The sequence below is a fragment of the Erpetoichthys calabaricus genome, chromosome 2, assembly GCF_900747795.2.
Source record: "Erpetoichthys calabaricus chromosome 2, fErpCal1.3, whole genome shotgun sequence".
In the NCBI taxonomy this organism is placed as follows: Eukaryota; Metazoa; Chordata; class Cladistia; order Polypteriformes; family Polypteridae; genus Erpetoichthys; species Erpetoichthys calabaricus.
Window position 1 is genome coordinate 281,266,969 of NC_041395.2, and position 14,580 is coordinate 281,281,548.

A 14,580-nucleotide genomic window follows, 5' to 3' on the forward strand; every position below is an offset into this window, starting at 1 on the left:
GGTGGACCTGTCCACATCTGTTAGCCACGGCTGGCAAATTCCCTAAAAGAAGGATTGTCACCTTTTTAGACGTTTTGGGATAACAACAGGACTCCATGACTTTGACATTCTGTTTACTTTGTTTATTACAATAGATAGATAGATAGATAGATAGATAGATAGATAGATAGATAGATAGATAGAGAGATAGATAGATAGATAGATAGATAGATAGATAGATAGATAGATAGATAGATAGATAGATAGACTTTATTTGTCCACATGGGGAAATTAGATTTTTTACAGAAGATCGTTAAATAAATATATAACTATCTATTTATCTAGATATATACATATATATTAAGGACGCAGTGGTGGCTCTGAGGCTAAGCATCTGCACTGGTATCCCGAAGGTTGCCGGTTCAAATCCCCGTCACTGCCAAAAGAGATGCTACTCTGCTGGGCCCTTGAGCAAGGCCCTTACCTTCAATTGTTCCAGGGGCGCTGTACAATGGCTGACCTGTGCTCTGACCCCAAGGGGTATGCGAAAAAAAACAAGTAATTTCCTTTGGGATTAATAAAGTATAATAAAATAACTTTTAAAAATACACCCAAGAATGAATAAAAAGAAATAAACACACTGCTTCTGAATAATTATTTGGCTGAAAGTACTCAGTGTTACTGTGTTCATAATGACACTCAATTTTGTTTCAACTCTCCTTTGCTTCTACCTCCAAGGAGTCCAGTGTGCATCCTATAACTGAGCTTGCCTTCACTCATGCAGTCCTGGACCAGACTCTCTCAAAGGTTTTCATGATGTGAGACGTTAAGTGCCCACTTTGGAACAGGAACAATGCAGGATGTTTTCTACAGTAGTGGCACTTTCTGGAGTCTTAGGGACAGAGGGAATACTTGAGAGAGGACACCACAAAGTTGGTCAGCACAGGCCTTAAGAATTTGAGGACTGACTCCAAATGGTACAGCGGCTTTTACTGTGTGTAGCTTTCTCAGTTGTAACTATTGGACATTGTGTTGCAGGAACCTCTTTTCATGTTTCCATTTGTTTTTACCTTACTTATGATTTTTTTCCTGCATTTTTGAACCTTTTTGAGTATTGATCTCATGCTCATTTGAATCGAGATTGTATTCTCACCTATGATCTAGCATCAGATCAGAGAAGCAAACCCCTTCTAGTTAATTGTAATACCAGTTAGGAAGTCATGACTGCATGTGCCAGGTTTCTTTGTGTCTCCCTGTCTCTTTGTTTTAACCAGTGAAGCCTTTGTCTTTTTATGCAGCAAAACAATATTGATATTAATTTAAAAAAAAAAAAAAAAAACTTTTGGAATCATTTTGTTTATGTGATAAACTTTTTCTTCTACTTAAAAAATACCTTGAGCACTTACTTCTACATTAGGTGGACATGACAAAAATGGAAGACAAAAAAAAGAAGAGACCCTGCTTGAATATTTTCAAACATAAAGTCCCTCAAATTAAATTATCTGCTGTTTGGCAGTCAATACTGACCTAGAGAAATATAACAGAGCTGAGCTGAGGTAATGTGAAGGCACGAAACAAGGCAAAGTCAGGAAGACACTAAAGGCTAAATGTACGCTTCAGCTTACACTTACTTACTGTATTGTTACATTAACTCCCAAGCACCTTTTAAGGCCTCTCACTTTATTTGTGCCATGTTGTTATGAAACTGGAACATCTTTTCAATGGCAGAGTCCGAGAGGCACAGATTAGGTAGCAAGGGAGAGGTAAACAGACAGCTGAGATGTTAAGAGTCCCACTGAGGGAAGCGCCAGGAGCTACGAGTAAATCAAGGCACCCTGCTTCGCTTTTTATAGATTCTTTATAAGGTCATGGCTTTGTTTGATTACCGCCAGTTCAAAGACATGATTGATGTAGTATAACAATATCCCATCTAGTTCTTTGTGCAATGTGTGAAATTCACAAATTGAAAACTAAATTAAAATATTATGTTTCCCTTCTGAGAATTCTGACAGCTGCTCCACTTCTGGGTTTGAGTGTATAGCCTAAGGGAAGAATCTCAGCCATCTGTTATTATTTTATTAAGAGAATGAAGGCTACCCTCTTACTTTGAACGATACTCTTCTGTATAACAAATAGCCATTTTACCTTAATTGCTCCTTTCTTAACAAAGAATTTCCCTTCTTAATGTTGTCTGCTCTTGGATGGCAGATTAATTTTACAATGGCATCATTTCTCACTCTGATTTAATATTTTGCAGTTTCATTTGTTTACTGTATCTGCATAAGCATCATTTGTAAACTGAAATGATTATTTCAGGGAAATGGCTGCATGTTTACTTTTACTTTCTTCCTTTTATTCTGCCATATTCATTTGGTTTTTATACATTATTTTTTTCCTTCTGAGCCAGAGCAATTCAAAGCCAAAAAATAACCCAATAATCACACTTTTAATATGTAGAAGGAAATCTGGGTACACACAGAAAACCAGGGAGGAAAGGGCTCGAAACTGAACCCAGGTCTGTGCCGACCTCAACTTTTTTAGATATTGTCAAAACAATTTTTAAATAATAATGGAATACAATCAAAATAGCCAATTACACAACGGAGCAAAGAAACTTTTTTTATGAATCAATCCAAGAACACAAATATTCAAACTGTAGCCTGTAAATGCTGCTAGCCAGTTAAATAAATCCTTTTATCCTTTGCTACATTGCACATATGACATGACACTTCCTAGGAAGTACAAACTTCTCGATTAATGGGATTTACATATTTGCTTAACCCAAACCATAAAAAGATAAATTGCTTGAATCCTCAGTTTGCCCTGAAGCACTTTGTGATCACAAATGGCAAGATGGAGCATTCTCAACGAGACACATCGCAATTACAAAGGAATGAGCTCTGTAAATTGTATCTGGAGAGACAATCCAGTAGAAACGGTAACTCATTTTCCAGATATTTTTCATAGCCAGCCAAAAATTGGTCACATATTATTTTTTTCACCTCTTTTTGGGACTTGAACATACCATTAATTAATAAAAAAAGGAACAAAAGACTATTAGTTTAAGAAAGTCTGAAAATTGGAGGATTTTTTTTCGTCTGCTCTGCAACTTTGTGATCTAGAGGTCAGCTTTGTCACTGTGTAGAGTTTCCACGTCGTTATATTTTTCCTATAGTTACTCTGATTTTCTCTCATATCACAAAAATACACAGATTAGGTGAGACAGCACACTCGACAGCTTTGTGCTTGATGGTGGAGTAGACTTGAACTGGTTCTGTTAGTGGGTTTACAAAGGGATGAAGAATTTATTTACAAAGAAACAAGGGTGTCATTGTGGAACAGTGGGGTTGAGCTGCCACCTAACCACTGGTGTTTCGGGCTCACATTGCACACGAGGCCACTGTTGTTCACTCTCCCCATGTCTGTATTCCAGCTTTCCTCCCACATCTTCAAAGGCGTGTTTGTTAGAATTGTCAATTCCAAACTGGCCTGAGTGATCTGAGTGTGGATGTGTGAAAGTGAGCCAAGCAGTGCCATATAGTGCTGCCAGATTAAGCTACAGGCCCACAAATTGGAATAAACAGGTCTGAGAACAAGATTTTATGAGAATTCAAAAATCCTTTAACACTGGTGAAGCTAGAACATCCATCCATCCATTATCCAACCTGCTATATCCTATCTAAAGGGTCACGGGGGTCTGCTGGAGCCAATCCCAGCCAACACAGGGCGCAAGGCAGGAAACAAACCCCGGGCAGGGCGCCAGCCCACCACAGGGCGCGCACACACGCACCCACATACTAGGAACAATTTAGAATCGCCAATCCACCTAATCTGCATGTCTGTGGACCGTGGGAGGAAACCGGAGTACCCGGAGGAAACCCACGCAGACACGGGGAGAACATGCAAACTCCACGCAGGAAGTACCCGGGAAGCGAACCCGGGTCTCCTAACCGCAAGGCAGCAATGCTACCCACTGTGCCACTGTGCCTCCCGAAGCTAGAACATTTTAGTTAAATTTAAAAAATGAAGAGCATTTTCTATGTATACTTATTTTGCCAAATCAAGGTTGCAGAGATCAAAGGCTGTCCTGGGTGTAGGTGAGAAAAACAGAGTCCCCAGAGAACAAGCAACAAAGATATAATGGGAATGTGCAAAGTCCACACAGGGCCAAGCTCTGGAAACTACGAGGGACTTCATGACTTAGTCATTGAAAAAGACAATTTAATTAATATATGTGAAAGAAAGAAAGAAAGAAAGAAAGAAAGAAAGAAAGAAAGAAAGAAAGAAAGAAAGAAGAAAGAAAAAAGAAAGAAAGAAAGAAAGAACTGATTACATATAAAATTTTAACAAGCATTACAGAAACGTGAGTTTGCATTGGTCAGAGAAAAATAAATAAAAAGGCTTTAGCAGAGCAAAAGTCAGAAGTTTTGTGTTTACAACAATAAGGTATGCTTCTTAAAGTTACAGAGTTCTGTGTTTGCAATTTCTGTTGTCTTTTTGTTCTTTTCAATTTGCTTGTCTCAACTGCTTCATCAATATAATTAAGCAGTAAACAGAACATGCTCTTCTTTGGCAGCAGACATTACTGGGGCTTTGCCTGATTCATCTATTAATGTAAAAACATCCTACTTGATGTATTGCACCAGAACCATGAAATTTTTTAAAGCAACATACTTACTTTATATCCAAGTAATAAACACAATAATGTTAGGCTTGTGTTTTGTTTGCTCACAAAATGTATTTTATGTGGTCCCAGGGATCAAAAATCAGTGGGTAAGTGTGACCAATTGTGAATAGAGTGGTTATTTTTTGTTGTGACAATTGGCATTTTCCCCACATGTATAGCACAGCAGGAACTGTCAGTAATTGTAGTTGCCTTCTGTCATTTGAGCTACACTTCTTCATCTAGAAGCACATGTTCACATTTTGTGTTCTAAGAAGAAAACACTGCTTGTTCCCTAAGCTTATATTTGGATTTTTTCTAATGCATGAAATCAGGAATGTTCTTTGACAAAGTTTTCCATGCAAAGATATTTAAATAAGTCATGAATAAATTAAGCTCCTCAGACTAAATGAGACAATCCAGTTAATGATTGACTCAATACATAATGATCAACTACAACATTAAACCCACTGACAGATGAAGTGAATAATATTAATTATCTCATTTCAATGGCACCTGTCAAGGGGTGGGATATATTAGGATGTAAGTGAACAGTTAGTACTTGAAGGTGATGTGTTGGAAGCAGGAAAATGGGCAAATGTAAACATATTAGCAACTCTGACAAGGGCCAAGCTGGGATGACTAGCTGACTGAGTCAGAGCAACATTTAACATGGCAGATCTTGTGAGATCTTCCCAGTATGTAGTGGTACGTACCTACCAAAAGTGGTTCAGGGAAGGACAACCAGTGAGCCGTTGACATCATCATGGGTGCCCAAGGTACATAGATGCAGGCCCATCTTGTCCGATCCCACAGAAGGGCTACTGTAGCACAAATTACTGAAAAACCATAAGAGAAAGGTGTCAGAACACACAGTGCATCACAGCTTGCTACACTGGGGCTTTTAACCCATACACCGGTCAGAGTGCCCACGCTGACCCCTGTCCACCACTAAAAGCTCCTACAATGGCTATATGAGTGTCAGAACTGAACCATGGAGCAGTGGAAGAACATAGGCTGCTCTAATGAATCACATTTTCTTTTAGATCATGTAAACAGCATTGTTTACTTGGGGAGGAGATGGAAGCAGGATGTACTATGGGAAGAAGGCATGCTGGCAGAGGCAGTGTAGTGCTCTGGGCAATGATCTGCTGGGAAACCATGGGCTCTGGCATTCATGTGGATGTTACTTTCACACATACCACCTACCTCAAGATTGTTGTAAACCATGTACACCCCTTCATGGCTAAGTTAAACCCTAATGGTAGTGGCCTAATTCATCAGGATAATGTGCCTTGCAACACTGCAAAAACTGTTCTGGAATAGTTTGAGGAACATTGAGAAACATGACGAAGAGTTCATGAAGTTGACTTGTTCTCCGAATTCCCAAGGATCTTAGTCTGATTAAGCATTTGTGGGATGTCCTAGAAAAACAAGTCTGATTCATGGAAGCTCCACTGCGCAACTTAATAATAAGTTTTATTTATGTAGCGCCTTTCATACACTCAAGGACACTTTGCAATTGAAAATGTGAGTTCCAAAATCTGATAATTACACCTTTTGGTAAAATTTAGTGAACACGTGATTGTGACTTTTCACGCAGTTGGTCATGCGCCGAAAATATGTTTGAGCTTCAAAACCTGCTAATTGCAACAGTGTAGTGCTATAGTTTTAGGGATTTAGTTTCAAAATCTGCTTACGGACCCAGATTTTCCTATTTATCTCCTTAGCTGATTTTGAAACTGAGCTCTTCAATTCAATAAACACATTGACAAGACAATAGAAATTACAAGAAAATGAATAATACTCATTGAAGGGATGTGTTTTTAACAGGATTTTGAAATGAGTAATAGATTTTTCCTCGCAAAGGCTGAGAGGAAGGACATTCCAAATTTTAGGGGTTATCACACTGAAAGCTCTGCCACCCATAGTTACTAACCTGTATTTAGGTACAGTGAGTAAGTTAGTGTCTGGTGATCTTAATGCACGGGCAGGAGTGTAAGGAAGCAGCAGCTCAGACAGATAATGAGGGGCTAAACCATAAAATCAATACCAGGGCTTTAAAGGTGAGAAGAATCATTTTATATCTGAGTCTTGAAAAACTTACAGGATTTAAAGGATTTGCTGCTAACGTCTTGGTGCCAGGTGCCACAAGATACCTTCAGAGGTCTTGTAGAGTCCATGTCTTGATGGATCAGGGCTGTTTTGGTGACAGGAGGAGGACCTATACAATATCAAACAGGTGGTTTTATTGTTGTGGCTGATCGGTATATAAATGTGTGTTCTATTGCACCACACAAAAACAACGTAGCTAATTTTCTAGACACTTCATTCTAAATAAATTTACAATAAATTTTGGTTTTATAGATTTGTTTCACATTACATCTATTCAACTGTCAACATCCAAGAAAATCAGCGTACACTAAGTGGTATGCAATGATCAGGCAGCACTTTCTTATTACTGTAATTATACAATGGCACAAGCAAGTTCATAAAAGAAATTAAATATACGTATTTTTTATTAAAATATACAGCATTGTAGGCCAGTGATTAATGCTGTTGCTTCACATCTCTATTAATTCGGGTTCCTCTATTTTATTCCAGTTCTTGTGAAGTTTACGCTTTACCTGAGCGTCCATCTGGTTGTTTATTTTTTTATGTGTGTGTTTCAGATTTCACACACACCCTGAAGTGTCCAGTGTACATTAGTTGATGACCTGGCCTGTTGTGCATAAGTGTGTCCCATGACTCAATAATGTCCTGTGAAGGGTTTCTACTGCTGGACTCCTAACTGCCTTGTGATTAGTGTATACAGTTGCTGGGCTTGTTACTGGATGAAGTGAATACAGAAGTTAAACACTTTATATTCCAACCATACTTCCTTTAATCCAACAGACTTATTAATCAATTTCAAGGATGCATAGAGCTTGAAATTGTCCTGTAAGTATTGAGTGCAATTCAGGAACCCAACCCAGTTTGGGATGTCAGTCCAATGCAGGAGTCACTGATGCACATGCCCACATTCAGTCATTCCCATTTGGATAATTTAGAGATGTTAATCAACCCATTCTCGATGTATTTAGGACATGGGAACTGAACAGGAATGTCTAGGTAAAACCTCACGTAGATGTGGGAGAATTACTAACTTTACACATTCAATGTTGAATTTGTATAAATGGAAATGAAAGTAACTGACCTTGTCTTACTTCTTATCTGTTCAGGTGTTTGCAACTTACATGTTTTAGTAATTTCAGGAGGCATGGTAGTGTGGTAGATGCTTCCAAGAGTTTAGATCCTGGTTCAGTTCCCGGCTGGGGAGTCCCCAGTGTGTGGTTTGTTTTCTTCTCTTCATAGTCATGTAGGTTTCCTCTGGAGACTCCAGCTTCATTTCACTGTTCAAAGAGAAGCTGACAGGTTGATTAGGTCAGAGTGCAACTTGGCGTCCTGGCTAGTGACAAGACTGCTTTGCATATATTTTCTGCTTTGTGTCTAGCTTTAAAAATAAAAGCACAATATTCATAATACATTCATATTGAAAGAAAAGCAGAGAAATTCATTAATGGATATTTTATACAAGGATATCTAGTACTGCATTTTACTTTATATTTAGAGTACTGTTCAGCACAAAATTATCCAAGGACATAAAAACAATGACCCTAAAATAAATATGTCCTCTAATCACTGTGAGTTAAAGGTTTAGTTTGCTATTAAATGAGATAAATTATGCTTTATATTAAAGTGGTATAGGTCTTATCCTATAAGCTGTAAATAAATCAAACATATAAGTAAGAACATAGTTCTTTTAAATGATAGCTTTTAAAAAAATTTCCCATGATGATGGTGTGCTAAACTAAGAGGGCCAGCAAGGTTGTTATTAAAGGTGTAAAAATAGTACTGATGTCCAAAATCAACTTAAAGTGTTTCCCTGAAATTCATTTTGGCTGATGTCAAAGGGTTTGCACTTTACCTGAGAGAAGGGTACTATTGATTTTAGCTCCTGGTAATTTTAAACTCTTCTTTGAAGTGTCTTGATCCACCACTAAGGGAAACACAGGTCCATTTTCCAGTATGGAGTTTTCCAGATGTAACAACATTAGGGGGATCCCGTTTGTTTATCCATGTTTACATAAAACTATGTGAAAAGGTGAAAAAACTAAGTACATGGACCTGGGATGATAAGAGTACAGTAAAAGGGCACCTTTTCTAAGAGGTTTATATTTTCAACAAAATGTATGGTTAGGCTCCAAGGGCATCAGGTCAGTCATTACCAAGTCACATCTTTCTCATTCACTGTGGAAAAAGCCACAAGCTATAATATTTTTATTAGTTCTTAAAACTGCTGAGTCTTCATACATTTATCACAAATGTATGGCACATGAAAAAGCAATCCAAAAAAGCAAAAATACTTTTAGCATTAAATTAAAGCCCTGTTTGTACTGCATTTTAGTTGATTTTCATGAATTTAAAAGTAATGAGACACAAGAGTGTTTTACATTATTTTTGAACAAATCCTTCCTTTTCCCCACGTGTGACCTCATAGGATTCAGCTATTTATAACATTGATAGAAAGTCCTCATTGGCCATGCTTTGACCAAGATTTACCTGAAGAGGATTAATAAATAATAATAAAATCTTAGACTTTTTGGCAACTTTAAAATTCAATTGGGGAGGCCTTTATGAAAGGAATTCTTAGACATATGGAAGTCTAGTTAGTTTATAAAACAGGGCTCTCCAGATCTTTTGAAATATTACCCCATCTCAGAACATCTTTCATTATCCCGCATAAAGGATAAGGGAACTTTTCATAAAGTAGATGACATGGCTGGAATATTTATGGTTAAGGACTGAATTCATATAATATAAACTTTTTAAACAAATGCTCTATTTTACTCAACATACTCATTCAGTTTCTCAGCTCTGAGGTTACTTTATCCATTTTTTGTGTTTCCTTTGAACAATAATGGTCTATTCATGTGTGGAATGGAATCAGCAGATTTAAAAATAAATAGAAAAATAGATTGTTATTTCTAATATGCCTTATTATATCAAATATTATATACATTTTTATATATACATATGATCAAGTATCCCTTTGATTTATAGTAAAAACAAAAGACAGCTGTTGTTTGACTCCTTTTTTCCTCTCTGGATTTAAGAAATCTAAGAAATACATGGTGTCTAACCAATACCAGTTAACCAATACCACAGAATAATTAGGTAATGACTCAAATGCTTAATCCCCCATGTAAGTTTCCATATGAAAACCATATCCATCTGTCCATCCATTATTGAACCCACTTACTCCAGGACAGCATTATGGGGAGGAAGCAAAATAGAATAGAACTAGTTGTGGTATGCCTGCCATTCACTTTAAGTTATAAAGGAAAAAATAATTTGTTGAAAGTAACATATCAGCCAGGACAGGCCCTTAATTGAACTAATCTGGTATAAGAGTGTTATATTAAAATTGTAGTTATTGCTCCCCAATACAATTAAGATCCCACTGGTCACATAATAGCAAATGAATGGACTAATAATGGTCTTCAAAGAACTTGTATAATAAACACATTTCATAATTAATCTTGATGATAATAGTTGAGTTCCATTGCTTATAATAGAAAAATATTGTCAACAATTTGTTCATTGTAAAATGTAGTAGTATAGTACTCATAGTACTGTCACACGTAAGGAGTACAGTAAAATTCGTACTGATGTGTTGGACCAACATGCAATGTTTTGTCACTCTCTGGCACCATGATGAATAAGAATGAAGTAAAATCAAAAATTTCAATTTATTTTATTGAAAAAAAAAAAAAAAAAACAGGTGACCCAGTGTACTCTGTACTCCTGTTTCTATGCTCCCATTTCCTGAAACATTGTGAGAAAAAATCCCTGAAGAAAAACTAAGATTGTTTTGCACAAAACAGTCCATAGAATACTCAGAAATTCAAAATATTTAAAACATTCAAAATCTAAAACAGATTATGTTTCAGATTCAGTTTAAAATAAATATTGCTGCAGTGTGACAAGTATAACAGAATTGTTGATAATTCCCTATAACCATACTGTTTTTCAAGCCCATCGTAGGGTGGAGACACACACACAACACAGCCAAGTCATTGTCACCAATCCACCTAACCTGCATGCCTTTGTATCGTGGGAGGAAATTGGACCACCCAGAAGAAACCTGTGTGGACTCAGGCAGAATATGCAAACTCTACACAGGGAGGACCCAGGATGTGAAACCCAGTCTCCTTACTGCGAGACAGCAGTACTACCACTGTGTCACCTGCTCTCGCGGTTACAATTACACAAAAAGCAGCTCTAAATTAATGGGTCAGCACATATATATAGACATCCAAGAAATGTGTGTTTCATTTACAGTGTTTCTGTAAATGGAAATAAATATGTGAAGGTTATTTCTAGAGGGATGGATAGAAATACCAAGTCTTAGAGCCATACCTTTCAATTATTACATTGTATAAAACAGATAAACAACACACCATAGAAAGCAGTACACAATAGGTATGTCAGAGGACTGGGACTTTGTGAAGTATAGTTCAGCCTCACGTGGGGAGGCAAAGCGGGGTGGGGGGACTAGGGAGGGAGGAAAGAGAGCAAGCTATCGCTAATCTATTCTTTTATAATAATAATAATAATAATAAATTTTATTTATATTGCACTTTATATTTTAGCAATCCCAAAGTGCTTTTAATCCTTGTAATTATAATTACCAATGTAACAACAGACTGCATGGCAATAACCCCTGGGAAAATTTGAAATTATGGTCAAAGCAGTCTCACTTTTGGTTAAGACTACAAAATGACAACAAAAATTAAGAATCAATGTCTCCAAGACGGGACAGTTAATTTTGTGAGCTGGAATGTTAAAGGCCTGAACCACGAATTAAAAAGAAAGAAAGTATTCTCTCACCTGACAGGTCTAAATGCTAAAATAGGATTTTTACAGGAGACCCACTTATTGAGCAAGGATCAGTTCTGGCTGCAAAAAGACAGGAGAGGCCAAAAGTTCCATTCCAGCTTTACAAAAAAAAAAAAAAACTAGACGTGTGGGAATTCTAATACATTGAACAGTCTAATTTGTAGTATCAGATGTTGTATCTGATCCTGAAGGGAGATACATCATTGTTATGGGTAATTTATTTAATTGTAAAGTGATTTTGATAAATGTTTATGCACCCAATGTGGACGATAGGGAATTCATCCAAAATGTATTTGCATCCATTCCCAATGTGAACACTCATAAAATTATAATGGCTGGGGATTTTAATTGTGTTTTAAATCCAGACCTAGATAGGTCTCCTGCCACAGGGGCGATGACATCTAACACTGCAAAGACAATTACACAGTTTGTAACTGACCACAACTTATCAGACCCCTGGAGATTTCTAAACCCAAATTCAAGAACATATTCCTCCTACTCATCAGTGCATCATTGCTACTCAAGAATTGATTATTTTTTTGTAGATAACCATTTCTTGCCTACGATTAAATCCTGCAAGTACAACGCTATTGTTATTTCCGACCATGCCCCTCTGATCCTGGAGATAAAATCATTATGTCCCACATACTCATCTCGCAGATGGCATCTTAACCCACTTTTATTAGCAGACAAGAACTTTACAGAATTTATATCAAAACAAATTAGTTTTTTTCTAGAGACAAATATATCCTCAGAAGTCTCTGCAGGGACACTCTGGGAAACCCTGAAGGCCTTCCTAAGAGGACAGATTATCTCATATAATTCCCACAGAAATAAACTGGAAAGCAAGCAGTTATCAAAGGTAACCAACAAAATTACTAGAATAGATGAAGAACACACCAGGTGTCCAAGTGAGGCTCTTCATAGGAAAAAGCAGGCTCTGCATTCAGAGCTCAACCTCTTAAAAACTAACGAAACTGAACAACTCATTTTTAAATCAAGACATCATTACTAAGAACATGGAGAGAAAGCTAATAAGCTCTTAGCTCACCAAATCCTCAAGCAAGAAGTTCACAATGCAATCCCAGCAATTACCAACACAAACGGAGACATAATCATTGACCATAAAAATATAATGCACACATTTAGAGACTACTATAAATCCTTATATTCTACTGAGTTTAAAGAAGACAAGACACAATCTAATGCATTTCTGGATGCATTACAGATACCACAAATAGATACTCTCAGTGCAGAGGAATTGGATAAACCTCTAGCGCTACCAGAATTACTAGATGCTATAAAGTCACTTCAGAGTGGGAAAGCAGCAGGCCCCGATGGCTACCCTGCCGAATTTTATAAAAAGTTCTCCACTCAGCTAGCTCCCCTTCTATTACCAAAATTAACAGAAGCTAGAGACAATAAAATTCTACCTCAAACTTTCATCAAGCATCAATCACCGTCTTTCCTAAACAAAATAAGGATGTATTACAATGTGCATCATACAGGCCAATTTCACTTCTGAATAATGATGTTAAAATACTCTCCAAAGTCCTAGCTAAAAGGATGGAGAAAGTGCTGCCTTCAGTAATATCACAAGATCAAACTGGATTTATTAAAGGCCAACATTTAGTGTCCAATCTTCGACACTTGTTTAATGTAATATACTCACCTGCAAAGTCAAATATCCCAGAGATTTTATTATCCTTGGATGCAGAAAAAGCATTTGATATGATTGAATGGAACTACCTTTTCACTACATTGGAGAAATTTGGGTTTGGGCCAAACATTTGTGCATGGATTAAACTACTGTATACCAATCCAGAAGCTTCAGTGTGTATTAACAACATAAATTCAGAATACTTTAAACTAGAACGTGGTACCAGACAAGGATGCCCCTTGTCACTACTACTTTTTGCAATTGTCATTGAGCCACTGGCAGTTCACTTTCTAAATGCATCAGAGATAAAGGGGATTATCAGAGAAGGACTTGACCAGAAAATTTCTTTATATGCAGATGATATGGTACTGTATATATCAAACCCACAAAATACTGTGCCTACAGTCCTAACAGCACTAACAGAATTCCAAAAGATTTCTGGTCTCAGAATTAATTTCACTAAAAGTGTGCTCTTTCCAGTGAATTCTCAAGCACATAATATTAGATTGGACAACTTCCCTTTTATCATCGCAGATCAGTTCAAATATCTAGGGGTAAACATCACAAGTAAACATAAAGCTCTTTATCAACCAAATTTTGCTGTCTGTATGGAAAAAATCAAGCAAGACTTGCATAGATGGTCAACCCTTCATCTCACTTTAGCTGGAAGAATTAACATTGCTAAGATGAATATCCTCCCTAAGCTTCTCTTTTTATTTCAAAATATTCCAATACTAGCAAAATACCCGCGCTTCGCAGCGGAGAAGTAGTGTGTTAAAGAGGTTATGTAAACATATATATACATAAACATACTGTATATACATAAATATATACATATACACATCCACATATATATACATATATCAACATATATATACACATACATATATATATATATATATATATATATATATATATATATATACACACACACACATGCAGACACATATACATATATATACATATACATATTTGTATATCTACATATATATACACATATATACATATATATACATATACATATTTGTATATCTACATATATATAAACATATATACATATATATACATATTTGTATATCTACATACATACACATATATCTATCTATATATATATATATATATATATATATATATATATATATATATATATATATATATATATATATATATATATATCACACATATATATATACACATACATATATATATATATATATATATATAGCTGATTAGCCAGTGGATTCGCTCAGTGAGTGCAAGAGAAAAAAATAAAATGTATGTATAAAATAAGTTAAATTGCCAAATTTATTTTTCCACAAATAAAGAGCACTTACAA